Below are 22,451 nucleotides of genomic sequence, written 5' to 3' on the forward strand. Positions count from 1 at the left end.
CTCTCCCGGACCCAAGCACGGGGTCCGTGTACCCTTGTTTTTGGGAAATATTTGTAAGTTCATTTTAAGTTTGATGTCATGGTTTAGTGCAAGGATTTTCTAGGTCGTGTCATGGGAAATGTTAGAACGTCCTAAGTATTGATTTGGACTTGAGGGTAAGTATGATTCCTACGTTTAAGTTATGCAAATTCATGTTAGTTGGTGCAGCAACGGCCCCGATCGAAGTCCAACGAATCCCTCAACGCCAAGTAAGTATGCTGACGTGCAAAGAAAATATTTTAAGTTTTGAGGTATGCTAAATGTCTTGTGACCAAATTATGTTAGGATTGGAAAGCGTTAAATTATGAACGGGGACCAACCAGCCCGTTAAATTATGAACGGGGATCTTATGTATGTGGCAGTGGATACGTCCCTGTCAGCCCAGTACTGTGGTGTGTCTGATCAGGCGTTTATTATGTTATGGGTCACTTGCTTTGAAACATGCCTCTACGCAAAAATGATGAAGTTATGTATGTTTACGTATGCAGTATGTTTATGAAAGTTTATGTTGATGGCACGTCTAGTTTTGTATGTACGTATGTTCAAGCTTCAAATTATGTATGTCCTATTTTAAAGTGTATGTGATTTTTATTATGTAGTACTCGTTATTCCAGTTTATACGTGTTGAGTTTTTTGACTCACTAGACTTGATCGATGCAGGTGAGTACGATGAGCAGGAGACAGGAGGTGGCGACCAAGGGGCAGGCTTGGGCTGAGCGGCAGGCTAAACCCGAGGACCGCAAGTTTATGTTTATGCGAATTTTTAAAATACTCTGATGGTTTGATTTGAATGTGAGACGTTTTGAGACAGCGTTCTTTTAGCAAACTTTTATTTGGTGATGGATTATTTTAAAGATATTTTATGTATGTTGGGTGACGACCGTACGGATGTTTTATTTGATTAAAATTTTTAATTTTTCCGCAAATTTCAAGTAGTAAAAGTACGGTACGTTACACATAATCTATTAGTTTATTATATAATTAACCACCTAAACACACTTTAACCTAAACCTAATATTTTCACCAGCCGACACCATTGTTTTCAGAACCCCTCCCCTCGGCTTCACCCCAAGCAGCTGAAATCACCAGATTTCTTCACCATTCTTGCAAAGAAAAGTTTTCTCGGTGTCCCCTCCGTCTCATTTCGTTCATCAACCATCTAAGGCATGCATTGTACTCTCGTTTTTGCATCTCATACGCTAAATACATGATGTTGTGTGTTAAACTGTAATAAAACTTTCGATCCAACCGATAACATGAAGAATTTTCGGTTTTTTCTCATGTACTGCACTTCTTGTATTGTCCATGGTTCGCCGGAACGGCCGTTATGCGGTCGGAACGGCCGAAACGGAACGGGAACGGCATTAGCGAAGGTTTTGTTTTTAACCGTCGCTAATAGCGACGGTTAAACCGTCGCAGATTTAACATCAACGACGGATTTAATTAAACCGTCGCTATTAGCGACGGTTTTTAACATCGTCGCTAAATTTAGCGACGAGTTTTCATATAACCGTCGCAAATTTGTGCTGTTTTTACTAATTTCTGAAATTTTTAATTTTTTTTATAAATTCGTGACCGTTCCGCAAAATAACATTGGAACTGGAACGGTGGTTGCCGTTCCAAGCACCGCAACCGTTCCGGCGAACCATGGTATTGTCACTCACGTTATTTCTGAGTTTGTGCAAGGGACTGCTTCACGTCGTTGCTAGAGGGCCGTGCAGGTGGTGAATGATGATACTTAGACAGTTAGATGCTGGAGAGTCGAGGTGGCAAAGCTCGTAGGAAACTTTCTCGGCCTAGCGTAGGGGAGGGTATTTGAGGACGAGATCGGGAACTTTTGGAGTGATAGTTGTATGGCTCGTCACCAGCCTCGAAGCCGATCCTCTTGGGTCTGTGGAAGGGCTAGGAAAGGGCTGAGCATAGCTGGGCTTGTTCCTTAGGTAGATTGAAGGGCTCAAATAGTGTTTCTTGGAGGAGGCTCTATCTTTTTAGGTGTTCAGTGTGCTCAGCAACTTCATGCTTCGGCTAAGCTTGGTTTAGGAGGTTTTTTATTGTCTGATCGGTGGCTCTTAAAGGATGGACACGTGATGGAGGGTAGAGTGGACCAAATTATTTTAGGGGTACGGACGTGTTGGGTTATGTGTATGCAAGAGGGGGGCCGAGAGTTGTTGAAGTGGGGTAGGTGCTGGCCGATACTTAGAGGACTTAAAATATGTAGCAAATGGTTAGGATGAGTTGTTTAAATTAATGGTTAGGATGAGTTGTTTAAATTATGATTAAAGTTGGAGAAAAGAATCGAGTGCGTTTCGGGTCGATTCGGGTTAAAACCGGGACACAGTCCAAGTTTTAAAACGAATAGACCACGTCTTGTATTGGGCTTGAGTTTACGTCTAGGGATGTTTATAAAAATGTTTTGGGACATTTTAAGAAGTTTGGTAAGATTCGGGTCAATTTTAGAGGTACAGGGTTGAAACGATAATTTTTGGGTTACCAGGGGTAAAATGGTCATTTTGCACCTGGGGTGAGATTTTGGTCATGGCAGCATCTTGAGCACAAATTTATGATATTTTAAATGTTTATGCATCATTTTTATGATTTTTACGCTATTATGATAATTAAAGTGCATGCTTAGTTTAAAGGAAAAATTACGTATATGCATGCTTTAATTTAAGTGATGATTATGATAACACGTTTTGAAGGAAGTGATTTAGTTGTGATTAACACGATGAAACGATGACATGTAAGGCCCGGACTCAGTGGGCGGATAATGCCGTCGCTGATGATCCTCGCCGCCGAGTACCGCGGTTAAACGTAGATGGATCCATCGAATGATATGATGACAGGATGATACGAAAGTCACAGCTAATGAACGGAATTAAAATTAAGAAAATTAACACGTATATGCTGATATGATTTTACATGCTATGATTTTACCATGTTTTGACAGGACACATTTATGTATATTATTTTACTGCCGACATGAAATCTATGTTCATTATGCTATTTTTCACTGCTATGTGCTACGTATATGTATTTGTTATTACTGGTACAGGTGTGTTGATTTTTTAGACTAACTAGGCGTGTGTGATGCAGGTCAGCTGCCAGAACACCTCAACAAAATGGAGTAGCTGAAAGGAGAAATAGAACCCTTAAAGAAGCTGATAGAACAGTGCTAGCAGATGCAGACATCTCTCAGCGCTTTTGGGCAGAAGCAATCAACACCGCGTGCTACACACAAAATAGAACAATGGTCAACAAAAGGCATAATCAGACTCCATATGAGATATGGAAAGGGAGTAAGCCTAATGTATCTTATTTTCATGTATTTGGTTGTAGATGTTTTGTGCACAATAATGGTAAAAACTATTTGTCTGCATTTGATTCAAAATCAGATGCTGGATTTTTTCTTCGTTATTCAGCAGTAAGCAAAGCCTTCAGAATTTTCAATAATAGAACTCTCAATGTTGAAAAATCTATTCATGTTGTTTTTGATGAAAATAACAGTGCTCTTTGAATTTCAAATATGTCAAATCTAAATAACAAGTTAGACAGGATTCATCTGAAACTGGATAGTGAAGATGATGCAGAACCCAGTGTTAAAGATGCTCAAAATCCAGAACCAGACATTCCTCTAGTAGAACCAGTTGTCCAGACACAGGACATACCAGAACCAGAAGTGAACATTCCAGAACCTACTACTGATTTAGCTGAGTCGGATCCAAATCCATCAACCCAGGAAGAAATCCCTCTAAACCCTTTTACTTGGAGAAAATCTCATCCTTCATCTCTGGTTATTGGGAATCCAACAGCTCCTTTGAGAACCAGAAGACAAATGATTAATGAATATATGCATGTTGCCTTTATTTATCAGGATGAACCGAAGAAAATTGAAGAAGCTATTCTAGATCCAAGCTGGATTGAAGCCATACAGGAAGAACTGAATCAAGTTAAAAGGAATGAAGTTTGGTTTTTAGTACTTATACCATCTCACCAAGCTGTGATTGGAACCCAGTGGGTATTTAGGAACAAATTAAATGAAGAAGGCATTGTGATCAGAAATAAAGCAAGACTGGTTGCCCAAGGTTTCCGACAAGAGGAAGGAATAGATTATGATGAAATCTATGCACCAGTAGCAAGGCTTGAAGCAATCAAAATATTTTTGGCTTTTACTTCTTTTAATAATTTCGAAATTTATCAAATGGATATAAAGAGTGCCTTCCTAAATGGTCTACTACAAGAAGAGGTTTACTTTGAACAACCTCCAGGTTTTACTGATCATTTCTTACCACATCATGTATTCAAATTACACAAAGCTCTGTATGGTTTAAAACAGGCACCTAGAGCATAATATGACACCCTTCTCACAATTTTTTATCAATCTTGATTTTACAATTGGCACAGTAGACAAGAATTTGTTCACTTTAGTTAAGAATAAGCACATTCTATTAGTGCAAATTTATGTTGATGACATTATCTTTGGGTCAACTAACCCCAAACTGTGTGCAAAGTTTGTCAAATTAATGCAAGAACAATTCAAAATGAGTATGATGGGAGAATTCACATTCTTCCTAGGACTGCAGATCAAATAACTTGATACTAGAATTTTCATAAATCAAGCTAAATATACTAAGGAGCTACTGAAAAAGTTTGGCATGGAAGCATGCTCTGCTGCTTTCACTCCTATGAGCTCATCCACTAAACTTGACAAGCATGAAAATGGAATTCCAGTAGAGATAACTCAGTATCGTGGTCTAATTGGCTCACTATTATATCTTACTGCCAGTAGACCTGATATCATGTTTGTTGTTTGCATTTGTGCAAGATTTCAGTCTAACCTTAAGCAGTCACATTATATTGCTGCGAAACGTATTCTGAAGTACTTAAAGGGAACTCAAAATTTCGGCTTATGGTATCATAATGATTCATATTTTAGTCTTTTGGATATTCAGATGCTGATTATGCAGGTTGCAAACTAGACAGAAAAAGAACAAGTGGTTTTTGTCAATTTCTTGGTGATAGGCTGATCTTCTGGTTCAGTAAAAAGCAGACTTCCATGGCTATGTCTACTGCAGAAGCAGAATACCTTGCTGCTGGAAGCTGCTGTTCTCAAATACTGTGGATGCAACAACAACTCAAAGACTATGGAGTTCAAGCCTCTGAATCACCTATCTTCTGTGACAATATCAGTGCTATTGCAAGCACGCAAAATCCAGTACTTCATTCCAGAACAAAGCACATTGACATCAGACATCATTTTATTATAAATCATGTGCAGAAGAAGGACATTCGTCTGGAATACGTTTCTACTGATTTACAAGCAGCAGACATCTTTACAAAATATCTGCCTGAGAATAAGTTTTCTTATTTTCGAAATATACTTGGTTTAATTGATTTAACTTGATTATATTGGTGTTACCATCCTGTTAAATATTATCAGTTATATGTTATTCGACTAATATTTATTTATTTGCAGAAAAATAAAGAGACAATATCGTGCAACTACAGAGATTTGATTGAGAACAAAATCGAAACCATGTTACACGAGCCATTTCAGATCCTACAGAGTCTTGCCACTCAGAAATCCAATTATTCAACTCATGGATTCGGATTCTTGTGAAAGATTCTGCACTAGAAATCTTTTCCAGCTGATGTCATTCCTTCCACGGCATCACATGCAGCAGAACTCTATCAGTAGCAAGCTCTAAAACATTATCAACTTCAAACTGCTGTTTGTACTTCCTTGCTGTTGCTCTTTGTTCAGCAGTAGGAGTCAAACCATTTCGTTGCAAGTTCTGGAGATCTTGAACTTTGAACCATGAATACATGACCTTCATCCAGACATATTCCTCAATGGTTTTCTTCAAAGCTTCTTTTAAACAAGCATGCAACATATCTTTTAAATGTTCATAATTAATCCAGAAAATCCATAAAAATTTTAAAAATAACATTTTAACATATAAAAATTTATAAACATTTTAAATAAGCACTTCAACATCAAAAACATAACATTTTAGCATTTTAAATTATAAACATTTTAAATAAATCTTTCGTAACAAAAATCACTAAACATATAAAATTCAATCAACATTTAAAATAATGATATAAAACCCCCTTAAACATCCATAACCATTGAAAATAATCATATTAGCACATAAAACAGCCTTTCGGGCACTGCCATGACGTTTACTAATTTTTAGGTGTAAAAAGACCGTTTTACCCCTAGACGTAAAATTTCACATTTTTGACATTTTCTTAATTTCATTGACTCTAACATGTCCCAAATAATTATATAAGCTTACATGAATTTTCTTACATTTTTTTATTTGGCTTAAATTGATGACTTTTAAATTAATCTTTAAATGTGACGTATTAATGCGTTTTAATCCCGAATTAAACCAAACCTTAATATAAAATTCCCAAATTAAAAACTTAGACTTATAATAATTATTTAAGCTTAAACCTAATTTTTCATAATTTTATAAAGCTTAAAACTAGGCTTTTCAATTAACTCGTTAATTGACGTTTCGTGCGGCGATTAATTTCCGAATAAATCCAAAACTCGTTATTTTGATCCCAAATTTTAAACATAGCATTTTTATGATTTATTCTACCCTCCCAAGTCATGCGCCACCCCCGTGGACCCTTGGATCTATTTTTAGCCTTTGAATTTTTGAAATTGACACCCTAACGTACACACCGAGCCATCTCCTAATTTACCCGAGCCACGCCCAAGCCACCTCAAGCCAAAACCTAGCCAACCCATCTAAGGATCCTACTGTGCAATCCCAGCCCCAAAACATAACCCTAACTCGCTCAAATTCTTGCTGGAAGTCGGCCCAAGTTTCTGCTGTGTTGTGTGTGTGCTTCCTTGTATGCAATTGGACTCCTATCTAGCCTAGGCCCCTTCCAGCAGAGCCACCACCAAGCCCACACGACCCTCACCTTCCCTGATCCATGCTTAAGCCATATCCCGACCAACCCAGCCCCTGGACCCATCGCACGAGCCACCTGAAGAAGGCAACAACCTGTGCGCTCACTTGCTATCATGCGCAACCTCACATCCCTTCGAGCCCCAGCGCACCCAAGTCGCACCAGCCCCTGCCCAGACCATCTTTCACTTTCTTAGGACCCTAAGGACCCAGCCCAACCCAGCCTAGAGCCTCATGGCCGAGCCACTTCTTCCCCAACCCAACTGTCAACCTGCGCTTCTATATATTGCTCTCGGGTGGAGTCCTTCTTGGCAAGGACTCCTCCCAACCCCTGATTTTTGAGTCCTAGCCACGCTAGGACTCTTCCCTGACTCAAACCATGACTTAGCCCTGACCCCAGATGAACCATGCAAGTCCTAGACTCATATTCCCAAAAAACCGAGCCCTCAAAACTCACCACCCCAAGTTTCGCTTCCTGCTAGTTACCTACCTGTTTGTGCATCGTTAGGTTGTGTTTTATGAACCTAAAGATTTGTATAAACATCCTTAATTATACTCCTAACATGGCAGCCCCCTTACCACATACAAAACATGATTTTTGGATCAAAACCCATGCTTTAAAAACTCATGTTTGAACAAAAACGAAATTAATTTAAAAGTGCAAATTGTTTTTCACGCAATCCAATTTTAAATAAATACTATGGTGTGAATGATGAGTAAAAAGAGAATTATGGCGTGCCTTTGCGTAATTTACGCACGAAAACCGTTGACGACGAAGAACGGCGACGAAGAGACGATGGCTTGAATTTCCTTGCAAACCTTTGATGTTTTTCCCTCAATTTACTTGTGTGTGCCGTGTACAAGCTTGAAGAAAGAGTTTGTAATTTTATGGGGTGTGGGGCGTATGAATTTATGAGAGTGGGGAGGGTTTTTGCACTTTAAATAGATAATTAAAAGTGCTAACCAAGCATAGGCCCATTAATGAGGTAATTAGGCCCATTAGTGATTTAATTAAAGTATAAAAATAATTTTGTTAAAATAAGTTTGTGAATTTATTAGCCGGGTTGCTAATACGTTCGTATTTTTGTCGAAAATCCAACACCGATAAAAATTACGTCCCGGCGTATAAAATCACCTCAAAACCCCATATTTTCGAAAATAAAAAAAAAACATCACCCATATTTTAAATAATTAAAAAAACAATTATTTCATAAAAATATTTTCTATTTTTCAGCCCTCGGTCTCCGTTCCTCGATCGCAACTCGAATAATCCTTAAAAATACAATTTAATGCAAGAAGGTAGAAAAATATATTTTAAACATGCAAATTTACACAACATAATTAATTCACGTAATTAAAACAATTAATTAAAATACAAAGAATTTAATAATTGCATGCATGTGGTTTGCGTGGAACTTTAAATTTTCGGGGCGTTACAACATTTGTTGATATCAGCAGTATGAAGTACTTCAGCAGGAAACTAAGGTCTGTTGGAATCCCCTCTCTTCGCATGATCGTGGTTTGTGAAAGGGATTATTCCACAGCTTAGTCCTTCTAAGAACGAAAAATCTAACTGATTGCTCATATTATAAACCAAGGAATTTCTTCCAAGTCTTCATATCTAGAAAAAGGATGTTTTCAAACATCTGCTTACGAGAGGCTGGAAGTTGTCTTTGGAATTCCTCTGCTGATTCTGACTCTGGAGAAGACTCCGAGAGAATACTTGTAATACCCATTTGTTCTGATTTGATAAAAGTATAAATGACTTAGTTTGTGAACTTGCAGGCACTTATATAGAGTCTCGGGAAGCTAAGAGACGGCTATCTGATTACACGAATATCAAGGATCATCTGTCATTCCCTCAGATTTCGTATCTTTGCATTTATTAGTTGCATTAATTAAGGGGGAATAATATCTTATTTAGACTAATATTTTTGTGCTTTGTCAGAAGCAGAAAGGATGTTTGTCTTTTCGATAAAACAATGTGTCTACTGGTTTTTATCAAAGTTCTAGAAATATCTCAGTACCTTATGCCTTCCAGTAGATATTATCATAAAACGACAAACCTTCTTCTGGTTATTTTCATTAACCATTTGGACAGCCCGCTCTTTTCATTACTTTTAAAATTTTTAAAATCATCAGTATTTCTGACACCATCTGTTTAACTTTTCAAATACTCAACCGCAAACATATTGACACGTGTCCTTATGTTTCACTGATGGCTGTACATTGTTTTTTGAATTTTAACCGCCACTCTCATCTCATTTCATTTTTACGCTTCCAGAATTTTGCTTATCATCTACTGCTTTCTCTTGCACTCATCTGTCTTGCAGATTCTACTTCATACTTTCTCTCGATTGCAGCAATGGCCGGAGCATATGCACTGAATGCCTATCAAGTTAACTTCGCATCAGTTCCAACGATCAAGGAATAAAATCTCGTGAGGATGTTTTAAGCCATCGAAAAATCTGGTTTAAGAAGATTTTTAGAAGCACCTGCTATTATTTACAAGACTGCTCTTTTGGACTTCTATGCCAACGCAACTGTACAAGAAGGAAAAATCATCGATTCCCAAGGGAACACATCTATTTCCATCGACGGTGCCTTATTGGGATCAACTTTCTTTCTGCCATGTTCTGGTTTCTCTGAATTTACTTGCATTTATAAGGTGGAGATGTCCACTGTCCTCCTCAAATTTTCAACTTCTGGAGAGGAACTCCCTCCCTCCTGTTTTAAGAAGCTCTTGAAAATGGAATATCAAGTGCTTGCAAATATTGTTGCAAAAGCACTTTTGGTCAAAGTCGGAACGTTTGATTGGCTGACCAAGGAGAAAGTTCAAGTGATGATTGTTATCACTTCTAATTTCAAGGTGGATTGGAGTCGATTCTTGTTTAAAATCATGAAGGATATGATTGTTCGGAAAGGTTCTGGTTTTGCTGTGCAGATCAGCAAAATCCTAAAGGATGCTGATTTTCCTTATACTTCTGATCAGGACGTCTCTTACGTCACAATGGCAGATGCTGATAACGTGATTTCCTTAAGAGCAAAGCCAATTGTGGCTGAATTTATTTCTATGAAGAAGGAGGTTGGAGATGCACAAACTGAGGCTCAAGAACCTCAGAAGAAAATCAAAAGAAAGAGAGTGGTTATCTCCTTGGACACTGATAAAACAGTGTCTGAAGAGTCTGCTGCTCCTATCCAGCTATCTCTGCCAACCACTCCCAGCAAAAAAAAAGGCTCGCACTCTGCTTCGCATCAAGAAAACGTCAGCAATTGCTGATTAGACACTGTCCCTTTGCGACAAGTGTTTCCAGTTACCACCTCCTCAAAACCAGAATCTGTCACAAAACCAGCTGTTGCTTCTGCTGCCACAACCTCTACTACTCCGACTTTCAGACCCTTGTCTTGAGTTGTTATTCGTGAATCTACTGCAGAGTCTTCTGCTTTTAGACCCATGATGTCTGCCTTATCTTCGGATAAAGGCAAAAGAAAACTCATTGAATAACCACCATTTCATGCCGCCAAATCATCTGTTTTATCTGGTATTGATCTTCATTTGGAAGAGATCGAGAAATCTTTCAATGAATAAATGACTTTCTTTGATGATTGGCACAAGGTTTGAGTATTCCATCCTCTCACATTCTTCAGAACACCAAGTGCATTTCGAAAAATGGTAAAGAATGAAGAAAAGGTATTTTATCTTGCCAAGACTGAAAATGTGATTGAAGCAATGAGACGCTGAGGTTTCATTCTTGAGCAGCTCAAACGACAGAAGCTTGAATCAGTGTTGAAGCTTCTTCAGTTAAATTTTGATGCCTTGATTCACACAACTGCTCAGGATCAGAATGTGATCCTTATTCTTACTGACCGATTGCGAATGATGAATGAGCAAATTCTTGCTCAAGAACATACTTTTGAAGACTCTGTACCGTATTCAGTAGGCTTCATTCCAGATTTTGCTCAGACTAAGACGGTAGAGGAAAGAACATTAGCTCCTCCAGAAGCTAAGGTCTCTAGTACTCCTGGTTCTCCGAAATTTCCTACTCAATCCTCTTCTCTCATTTCTGTTCGTGAACTGGATTCAGTAGATGAAGTCATTAAATCTATTGCTCTCAATGTCTATCGATCTGGGTCAAGGGATTGAAACTCTCGAGATTTTCGAGTTCGACATTACGTCTGAACCCGAAGCAACTCAGGCTGATGACATGGTCCGGTTCAGCCCAACACTTAGCAGAATCGGATGCTGCCCAATCTCCATCACTACCAAATTTGGAGATTTTCTCTACTGAACATCAAGAAGAGATGGTAGCTATCTTGAATGAACCAATTCCAGCCGCTGCACAGTTGGAGGTCATGGAAGCAGAGCAACCAGAAGAAAGAGCACTTCCTGAACCCTCTGCTTCTACTGAAAGATCTACTGCTGAACAGTCTACTGCTATCACTACTGCTCAAACAGATCCTGTTTCTTCTACTGCCTTAGTTTTCCTTCCTACTGACTCACCCTCTCAAATTGCTCATGTTGCGCATATTGCTGAAATCAAAGGTTTTATGCTTCCCAGAAGTCCATCCCCAGAAGAAGACCGATTCAATCTTGAATATGAGATTGATACACTGAGACAGAACATTGAAAGGATTTCTGAGATCGTCAAGAAATTATCTTATGAACATGCTGGTCAAGTCGGAGCCGCCACCCTCTTCCAAGAACGCATAAGGAATCACGTACTCAACACAGCGGAATCATTGACTAAGCTTCAAGTTGAATCCGACCTTTTCAAAAATAATGTCTTGACCAGTCACGCCAACCTCGTTCTGGGTCAGTCCGACGTTAATCGAACTATCTCTAATCTCACGTCTTCTCTTCGCTCAATCTCCAATAAAGCTGAAGCTACTGATTTGAAGCTTGAATCTATTGATGCCAAGATTGAGTCCCAATCTCAATCCCTTCAGGCCCTTAGTGATCGTGTTTCGAATCAAGTCCCATTTCTGAAGATGAAGAATGATAGCATTATCAGTCTTACTGGTCGAGTAGATGAATTGCTTACTCGCTTTGATGCCAAAATGGGGGAAACAGTAGAACGAAGAACAGAAGAAGGAAGAACTGGACGAAGGACAGAAGAAGGAAGAACTGGAGGACATGTTGAAAAATCATCTTACAGAAGACAAGATCCTAATGAAGATGATGCTCTATTCAAGGATATTGGGACTGATGATTAATCTTTCTGATTAATACTCTTTTGAACTCTGCTTTACTGTTGATTTACTTATCAATTACTTGGATATTTTTTAAATTTGTTTTCGTGATAATTGCTTTCTTCCTCATACTAACTTCTAGGTTTTGGCATCACCGCAAAGGGGGAAATTGATAGACTTAATTTAATTGAGGTAATGATAGTCAAAACCAGTAGATCGTGTTAGTAAAACAAGTAAACAGTATAAAAACAGAAGTTTCCTTATCGCCTTAACAAAGTAGTACTCTTCGAGTACTTATCAGCTTAGATAAACAGGAGCAGAACTTGTCTTTTGTAGAATCAGAACCTATCAATCTTATATTAAATGTTACCGTTACTTTACCAAGTACGAGTATTAAATGCTTCATTAAATGCTAAAACAAAGTCATTTAATACGCATTACCTATTTTGGTATGAAACAAGACTGATCGTTTTGAAGTCTTTTTGCAGGATCCTTTTTAGGAAATAAAGCTGATTCTATCAGAAGTCAAAGAAGCCGTTATAATTATAGACGTTGGATTCAAGTTATTTATATATATGGATTAAACCCATTTAGAGAACAACGCTGATTATTTTCTCAGGGAACATATTATCTATCCAACGTTACATTGAGCAACCGCGAACCAATCGTTATCTTCTAGCTCAACTTGCAGAAAAGCAGTAAACGCTTCATATTATACATATGATCTTTGAAGATCATTTTGTACTGCTGTTTCTTCATCTCTTCAAGCAAAAACACTTTACTATATTTTTGAAGAAAAGTTTGTAATCTGGAAAATAGTCTTTTCCAGAACCTTGTTATATTGAATTATATTGTGTTGAGATACTAAGAGTTTCAGTATGCAAAGGATAAGTCCTGCTGAAGTGGGTGTGTACTAGTGTGTACTGTAAAATCCAAAGTCTTTTAGTGATAGCTTCTGGAAAAAGAAGAAGGGGAGACGTAGAAGATTTTATCTTCGAATTTCCAGAAACAACTACTGTTCTACAGCCTACTGTTCTTACTGTTTTCACCTTACTCCATCGGATCGTTTCTGCACTTATTATTGTGATATGCTGGGCTTACGATTGAACAAGAATAGCTACAATCTCTATCAGGATTCTAGCACCCTTTGCAAAAACTATCATCAAAGGAAAGAGTTTATTCACCCCCCCTCTAAACTCTACATCGATCCCCAACAATTACAAATCATTAGAGACACATCGTTCAATGTTTATATAGTTCGGAAGGCGTATAACTTTAGCGAGGTTTAGGCAAGAACATCGTTTGCATTTATCATTTAAATTTAGATTCTTATTAGGAATGTTTGAATCGAGGTTTGAATGATGCAGTTTATTCGTCACTTGGGAAAGAGAGAATAAAAAAATTACGTGTTCTTGACCATTAAATAATTGGAATTCATGAATATAAATTTAACTGGAAATAATTATCGTGAAAACTTAGTGAAATCATTTCTCTAGATATTTTCTCTCATTGTTATTTCTCAACTCGGTGATTAGATTAATTCTTTGTTTTCAATTAATTCGTTTAAGCAAACCAAATATTTTACTGAATTTTCTAGATAAAGTCGGGACTATTCTAATTACAAGCATTGATATATTTTTAGTTTACACTTCTCGTGGGAACGATACTCTACTTCCATATATTAAAACTTGACAACCGTAGGCTTGCGAGCGGTAAATATCGCAACACATATATTAGGTAACACATGGATATGCGTATGAAACATGTGAGATCTCTTTGTGTTATCCAGCAAACTAAGGAAAATTTCAACGTTGCCTTTATGTTCGATCCAATGGTCCCAATATATTTGAGATTGTGTACTATGTGAACCTCATGAAACCAAATGAATTGGAACACTTGGATTATGCAAGAGAGCAATACTTTTATAATATAATATTCTATTAAAAAAGATCAGTTAAATTGTTTATTGTTCAAATTGTCCTAGTGTTTAATTTATTATCTTAAATTGGCGTTTAATTTATTGTGTTTATCTTTTATATTATTATTAGTTTTATGTTTGATTTATTGTGTTTATTTTTATATTATTATCAATTTTAATTTATTGTGTTTATTTAATGTTTAATGTATTGTTCTAATATTTATTACCTTTAAAATGGTGATTTATTTATGAGTTTTGTATTGTCCAAATTGTCCTTGTGTTTAATTTATTTTCTTAAATTGGTTTTTAATTTGTGTTTGATTTACAGTGTATGTTAAATTTGTGTTTAAGTATTTATTTTATTGTTTGATTTATGGTAAATTTCCTTTAAATCTCCAAATTCTAATTTAACTTTACATTCAGCCTCTATCAGAAAAATATATATTCGCACTCCCTGATCGACAAAAAAATTGTTTATGCACTCTCCTGGGCCCACATGTTTTTCTCTAATATATGATATTTGAGCGTCAATTGTTTCAAATATGATACTATTATATGATTTTTGAGTACTGAAACATATATGCAAGTATTGATATTAATGATAAATTTGTCTTTATAAGATGAATATCGGTACAAAATATTGGAAATATGATACTAATATATGATATTTGAATACAATTGAAATGTCAGCTTATTCGTTTTGCTTAAATACTAGGCTTTTTAATTAATTCGTAATTTGTCGTTTTGAAGGCGTTTAAATCCTGAAAAAAAATCCCAAACTTTAATATAAAATTCATAAATTTAAAACTTAGTCTTTTTATATTATTTTAGCCTTTATGAACCACGACTCGACCCCCATGAGCCGTGTTTCAATTATTTTAGCTTTTAAAAACCCTAACTTGACCTACAAACTTCGACCTCGAGCCAACTTTCGATTTTATCGAGCCACCCTCGAACCATGTTGAACCAAACCCTGACCAACCCATTAGTGCACCCTCTTGAACCCTTGGAACCCATGTACCAGGCCCCTAACATCGAACCGAAGCTCCCCAACCAAGCCCTAAGCTGGCCGAGAAACTCTACCTGCATGCACCTACGTTTTTAGTGCCTAGGACCCTAGTTGACCGACCTAGCCCTTGAACAAACATATTGTGCACTCACCTAGGACCCTAAGGACGCACCCTAGCCAAGCCCTTGAACCCCAGGCCGAGCCCCATCCCGCACACAAGCTGCACAACTCCTGCGCGCATCTCCCATGTGTAAGAATATGATTTATTATTATTAATTATTAGTATTAGTATTATATTTATTAGGTATTATAAAGTGCAAAACATTGAAAAACATGAAGTGCAAAACATTGAAAAACATGAGTGCAAAACATTGAAAAAAAAAACATGAGTGCAAAACATTGACAAAACATGAGTGCAAAACATTGAAAATCAAATGTGCCAAAATTGACTAAAATAAATAAAATATATTAAAGTATGCATCAAATTGTGGAAATTATTTTAAAATCTTGCCTATAAATAGATGTATTGAGTTTGAGAGAAATCACACCAAAACCTTTCCATCTAGAGCAAGCTTGAAGTTTGAAATCATCAATCTTTCTTGAAGTGAAATTTAGGAGCAATAATTCTGTTATACTTCTGAAAATTCGTTCCATCACTTCCGACCTCAGAATCCGATCTTCACCGTTCATAATACACTTTCATATGTTTTAAACATCATATCAAAATTTCAGCCTCATCCATACGGTCAAATTTTGTGAAACCCTTCGGCAAGAAAACTGCTCGGATTTCAAACGAGTTTAGCTAATTTACGGATTTTCGGACGATAAATTCCAGCTTGTTTCTTCCATAATTTAGGAGCACCTTTCGGTAAGTGGGCTTATGTTTTAAAGTATTTAAGTATGTTTTCGAAAATTCGATCGACATGATATATTCCTTCGATTTGATATATGAATATTTTGTTTCAATATATTGTTAAGCATGTTTAAATCAATTTCAAGTGCATGTTCTTTTCGTTTCAAAATTATGTTGTCTTTGTTTCATGTTATATTCTAATATATATTCTTAAACACCAAATTGGTGTATTCTAAGAATTATGTTTAAAGGCACTGTTATGATTCAAGTTAGAAATGGTAAAAAGGAAAATTTTCCTAAAACATGATAAGATATGACAAGTTTATGGCCCTGATGCGGTGGGTAATAATAACCGATATATGGCCTCACCCCTTAGAGGAATTACATATAGGGGACTGATCAGTAACACCATGGATAATAAGATGAAATAACAGTGCAATACGAATAATTTATGTCTATATGCATATGCTAAGTTATGTTTGCTCATTGTTAATATCATATCTTGATATGAATAATTATTGTGACATGAAATTCATTTAATATTTACATAAATATATATAAGTTATGTCGTATCTATCATTTTATTGTTCCGACGTTTGTTGAGACATGGAAAATTTCGAATGGTTAAAGATCTATATATGTATATCCTTGTGTTATTGTGATCGATCGGCCCCCACTTGCTGAGTATTTCACAAAATACTCACCCTTACACCTCTCACTCCCAGATAAGAATGAAAAACAAGTTGAAGAAGAAGAGCAAATGCATTTCTGGGGATGGTAACGAGGTTTCAGTTGATCAAGACATACTTTGGAATTTGACTATCTTTTATTTCTACGTTGTTCGCTTCCGCACTCATTTATTAAGTTGATTATGTTGTAAAGACAATGTATGTTTTATGAAAAGACTGGTTTGGTTGTATACTGTACTACGAGGCTTGTTGATTTACGATTGAATAATTGTAAAACAACGCCGGATGTCAACTCACCCCGGTATCGGGACGTGACACCATGGCTCTCGGGTAGGAGTCCTTGTTAGCAAGGACTCCTCCCAGCCCTATAGCTCTAGTCCTAGCATGGCTAAGACTCTACCCTGGACTCACCCACGGACAGTGCTAGCCCCTCGTCCCAGCCAAACCAAGCCCAGCCCTCCAAACATAAAAACCGAACCCCCATGCTAAATTAGTGCAGAAAAGTGTTCCCCCTCTTGATTGGTCTGGTGCAGCGTTCGAGCGCATGGTTTGGAGTCCAAACTCACGTGAAAGCATGTTGGTCTATTCTTATATCATGGCAGCCCCTTACTCTATACAAATACATGATTTTGGAATAAAAAATTCAAGTTTTGAAACACATGCAGCTGAAATTTTGAAAATAAACATCATGCCACTTGTTCTTCATACAAAACATGCATAAAATCGTAATATGGTGTGATAATGTTTGAAGGAAAGAATAGTCGTGCCTTTGTGTATTTAACGCACGAAAAAAACGTTGACAATCTCGAAGAACGGGGCAAGACCTTTGGCTTGAATTCCTCCTTGCAACTCTCGATTTTTTTCTGAAATTGGTGTGTGTGTGTGTTGTGTCGTGTATTTGGAGAGTTTTGGTGTGCCAAAAATCTGAAAAGTGGTCGTGTGTTTTTGTGTAGGGTTTAGGGTGTGTTTTACATATTATATACTAATTAAATCACTAACAAGGCTTAGGCCTATTAAGCCAATCAATTAGGCCCATTAGTATTAATTAGGATTTAATTAAAATATTAAAATGGTTTTGGTAAAAATAGTTTTGTGAATTTATTAGCAAGGTTACCAAAAAGTTTGCATTTTTGTTGAAAAACGAACACCGATAAAATTTACGTCCCAGCGTATAAAATCGCCTAAAAACCCCGTATTTTCAAAAATATGAAAAACCAACACCTATTGTAGAACCCGAAATCAGATTACGTATAAGACATGCATAATTGCCATTATTTAAATTAAATATGAAGTTTTAAATCATGATTATTTATTTTAAAGGTAGATGCTTAGTGTTATCTTTTCAGGATAAATACGCGAGGTCGGACCGGAGTTTGGAGATTAGAAGAAAAGATTAATAATAAGAAAAGTATTCCTAAATTTAATTAAGTCAAAGAATAATTTAATTTAAAGAAATAGAATGTTTTTGAATTTATTTAATTAATTAGAGCTAAGTTGGTAAATAAATTCTTGTAGGTTCAATATTTATTTAAAGCTTAAGTTAAAATGGGTAAACAAATGGAGATGAATTAATATAGGTCAAATATATATTCAAGAAATTAAACATAGCATTTAAACATTTAAATTTGAGGTCATGTATGCCATGCAAGAGTTTAGTCTAAATTAATGTGTTAATTTACTAAAAGGTTCAAATGGGTGTTAAAACATTAAGAAGCAAAAATTCAAAATTTAAAACAATAATATACCATGCAAATTAATAATAATTTTGACTCAACATTTATAATATTTCAAAGAGTTTGTAACCACTCCTAATTGCACTTCATGGAGTATTCATTCCCATTTTTAATTCACTAATTAGTAGTAATTCAAACACAATATTACACCTCATTTCTCCCCAACTAACTACTAAAAAAACCATCGAAAATATGCAGCAACACAAAGGAAAGAAACCCACGACAGCAAGGAATGGGAAGCCATTCAAATTCTTGACTTGTAACCTCCCAACTTAATGTATATTATGACACCTTTAACACCTCCTATAACACTCATATTCAGTGTCTAGCAAACCCACAATATTACCTTCGAAAAACATCAAAAAACAGCAGCTTAATTCGAGCAAGAACAGCAGAAACAAAGAAGGGAAAACCAACTCCGACTCCGCCGCTCGTATTCATCGTTTTGATTTGTTTTCTTCAAAACAAATTCCAGGCATGTGTATATAGTTTCTTGACTCTTCAACCAAGTCCTATAGATATTTTTTAACTATTATATATGAATGATTCAAGCAATAAATCTAATTTGACAGCAAGTTTCCAAACAAAAATTCTGTACAGCTCATTCTCGGCTCATGTGCTTTGTTGCTTCACGGTTGTTGGGTTTTATGTTGGTTTCAGGATGACGTTCAGTTCCAGGCACACATGGCTGCTTCTAGAAATGTTTTAGAGTTTGTTAGGGTGTTATTGGTGTTGGATCCGGTTTTCTACACGCCCAAACGCAGCGGAAGTTTTAAAATTTTTATTTATTTTGACAATCAAAATTTGTTTGGACGCTCGTATGATTTTAACAAAACATTCATAGGGAGTTGAAAATTATACCTTTGTGAATTAAATCACTTGGCTCCAACTGATCCGGTATGAACGGATTAGCTCTTGATGATTCCCTACGAACTTTCTTCGATTCTTCTAATTAGGTCCACGACTAGAAGATTTATTCCTCTTCTAAATTGCACTAGAAATTTAGAAGAACTTTTGCATAGGAGAGAAAAATTGAGAGACGGCTCAAACCCTAACCATAAATCAAGGTGGCCGAATTTCTCACTTTGGAATGAGTGGAGTCTCACGTAAGTTTTGTTTGGTGGCTAGGGTTTAGATGGTTAAATGTGTTATTTATAATAAATTAAACCCTAATTACATAATTAACATTAATGGGCTTGATTTAATTAATTGGGCTAGTCCAACTAGTTTAATTAATTTAATTAAAGCCCATTAAAACTTTAATTATTTATTATGTTGGACTTGTACTCCTACAAGCCCATTAAACATAATACACACCACATTTAATTTATTAATTATCAACTCAACTTTTGAGCTTAATAAATTAAATACATTATAAATTCAACATTTGAATTTATTATTTAAATTATGAATTCAACTACTTGAATTTACATCACCTCCAAAATTTAATATTTAATAAACCCAACATTTGAGTTTAATAAATTAAATTCTCAAATTTTATAAATTCAACTCTTTGAATTTATTCTCTCAAAATTTAATTATCATAAATTCAACTCCTTGAATTTACTATATAATATAAATTCAACTTTTGAATTTATTCTCTCAACGGGAACAAACAATCCAGTACTTGTGTGACCCTCAATGGTTCAGGGATACAGCTAGCCGTGGGTTCACAACTCTTTGTGATTCAGGACAGAATCCTTTATTCGGGCTTACCCTAGTTAGCCCCATTCTTTCTATCAACACCTTGATCAAGAATGTCAGAACTCATTTCTGATAGCACCCATCGGATCATGGTAAGAGCGTCTAGTAGCATCGCCCCATGATCCCCTAGGTATCACTGATAGTGCCTGCAAGAACCAGTCGATTATGATTTAACGTACAGTACGGTCCCTTCATCTCATATATCCCGATCGAATCTGCAACCATTGGTTCATCGAGGGTTGCATATTAATTCGATAACTATGTGTTACATATAATAGTGGCATCGCGTGTACTATTGGGGAACTCCTTCTCCAACGTACATCTCATACTCTGGCCAGAGATTCCATGCACTATTATTACATCAGATCACATAGGATATCCACACCCGTAGGTGAGCGGTGAATCCCCGACTACAATGCACTGGCTCCTATATGTGTCGCGACTGTACCCAACCTCGCCACCTGATGACTCTCCTGGAGCCGGTAAACGAGTCAAAGCACAGCCCTAGCATATAGAGCCTCAGAGTTGTCTCGGGTCATAAGGACTAATGGTATACAATCATAACCACGGACTTATCCTCTCGATGTATGAGAACCACTTGGAAAGTCCGGGGGAGGGTTGTTCGGTATAATCATCATATGACTACCCATCTGCATGTTTGGACATCTCCATGCCCTTACCAAGAAACGCAGTACACAACATCACAGATGCTAGTCTCAAGCTCAAGGACCTTATCAATGACTGGTTTGTCATAGCCGAGTTTCAACATCGATACATTCGTATTAAAGTATGATCAAGTTTACAAGGTATACAGATAAAGAATACACACCATTGTTTTTCTGGTATAAAATCATCAGTGCAGGCAATCTAAAATTGGTTCATTGGTTCAAGCCCATACACGTACAAACAAGGAAATGACAGCAACTTATTCAAGTGCAGAAATGGAGTCTCGGTTTTTGTCATTGAATGATTTAAGGGGGTATTCAAAACTTGGCTGTCCTAGGGGCTATAGCCACGTTTAGAACTCTCCCTTATAATGTCTAGGATGTGATCAAATCATCTTTTTAAAGCTGGGTCACAGATCCATAAAATTTTACCAAAACAAAAGCAGTTCGTTTCGGCTGTCTTCATTTTTGCTGTGTGAGTACATTTCGGTTTTGGTGTGTTGTTGGGATTGTGGTTGGCTCCTAGCCCGTAACCATGGTTCATACAAAACTCCATCATGTCTAGATCGAGCCATGGTTGATCAAATGAACTTTGGAACGACCAAAGACAACAAAACAAGTCAATACACTAAACTACACAACAAGGGGTGCTCTCGGGTGAGAGCTGTGAGTGTCTTATTTAATGGCTTGGTTTGTGGTTGGCTTTTAGCCCTAAGCCATGGTCCAAGCCATGACTTAGGATGTTGGTAAGAGTCCTTGGGTGGTGGTTCAAGCCCATGGCCATTATTTTCAGAGTTTGCTCCACAAACAATAAAGCTGCCGTTACTGTATTTTCTGCTTTTGACAGCAACAATGGGTCACGGTTTTAGTGATTGTTTGAGTTCTTGGTTGGCTTTTAGCCCATGGCCTTGGAATTGATAGTACCTCAATGAGTTAGGAAGGTCATGTTTTTGGCCGTTTGTGATTTGGTCTAGTTTAGAGGTCATACGAGAATTTACGGTGAAAGGTGCCAAAATGACTCTCGAAAGAGTGTTTTATGTTTTTGGATTCCTTTCACCTATTTTCGTGTTTTGAAATTCTTATGCATGTTTTTCAGTATGTTTGGGGTATTTTTAATCATGGTTAAACGTCAGTTTAATGTTGGTTCGGGTTGATACTAAGCCATGATTAAAAATCAAGTTGTTGGTCCTAATCATCTCGTTTTTGGTTTAGTTGTTAAGCTTTTGTCAAGTTAAAATTATTTGCATGTGTCACATATTAGAATTAAGTCTCAGCAAGCCTGGGAGCGATCCAACTCATCCGGTAAAAATAAGGCTATAATTATATTACGTGCATAAAAATATAAAATGTTTATTTTTGAGATACATGCTATATTTCTTGCGGCCACCTTATGCTTATGGGTTTGGAAGTCGGTAGGCGCAACCGAGGACCTCTCCACCCGGTGACTTACGACCAGTTTACAAATATGTATGGGTACGAACATCCAGTCCAAGGGCTGTGGTGATCTCTACCGCCCAGTATACTGTGGTTTAGTCTTATCAGGCGCTCACGTTATGTTATGGGCCACTAGCTTAGAAACATTATCTCTACCAGAAAATTATGATATGTTATGAAAGAGCTCTATTCAGCAAATCTTTTACGTATGATTTTTAGATATGCACGTATTTATAATTATCCATGATACGTTTATCACTGTACGCTTTATGATATTATATTTTTAAG

This window comes from Primulina eburnea, chromosome 1 (genome assembly GCF_022965805.1).
Source record: "Primulina eburnea isolate SZY01 chromosome 1, ASM2296580v1, whole genome shotgun sequence".
Taxonomy (NCBI): domain Eukaryota; kingdom Viridiplantae; phylum Streptophyta; class Magnoliopsida; order Lamiales; family Gesneriaceae; genus Primulina; species Primulina eburnea.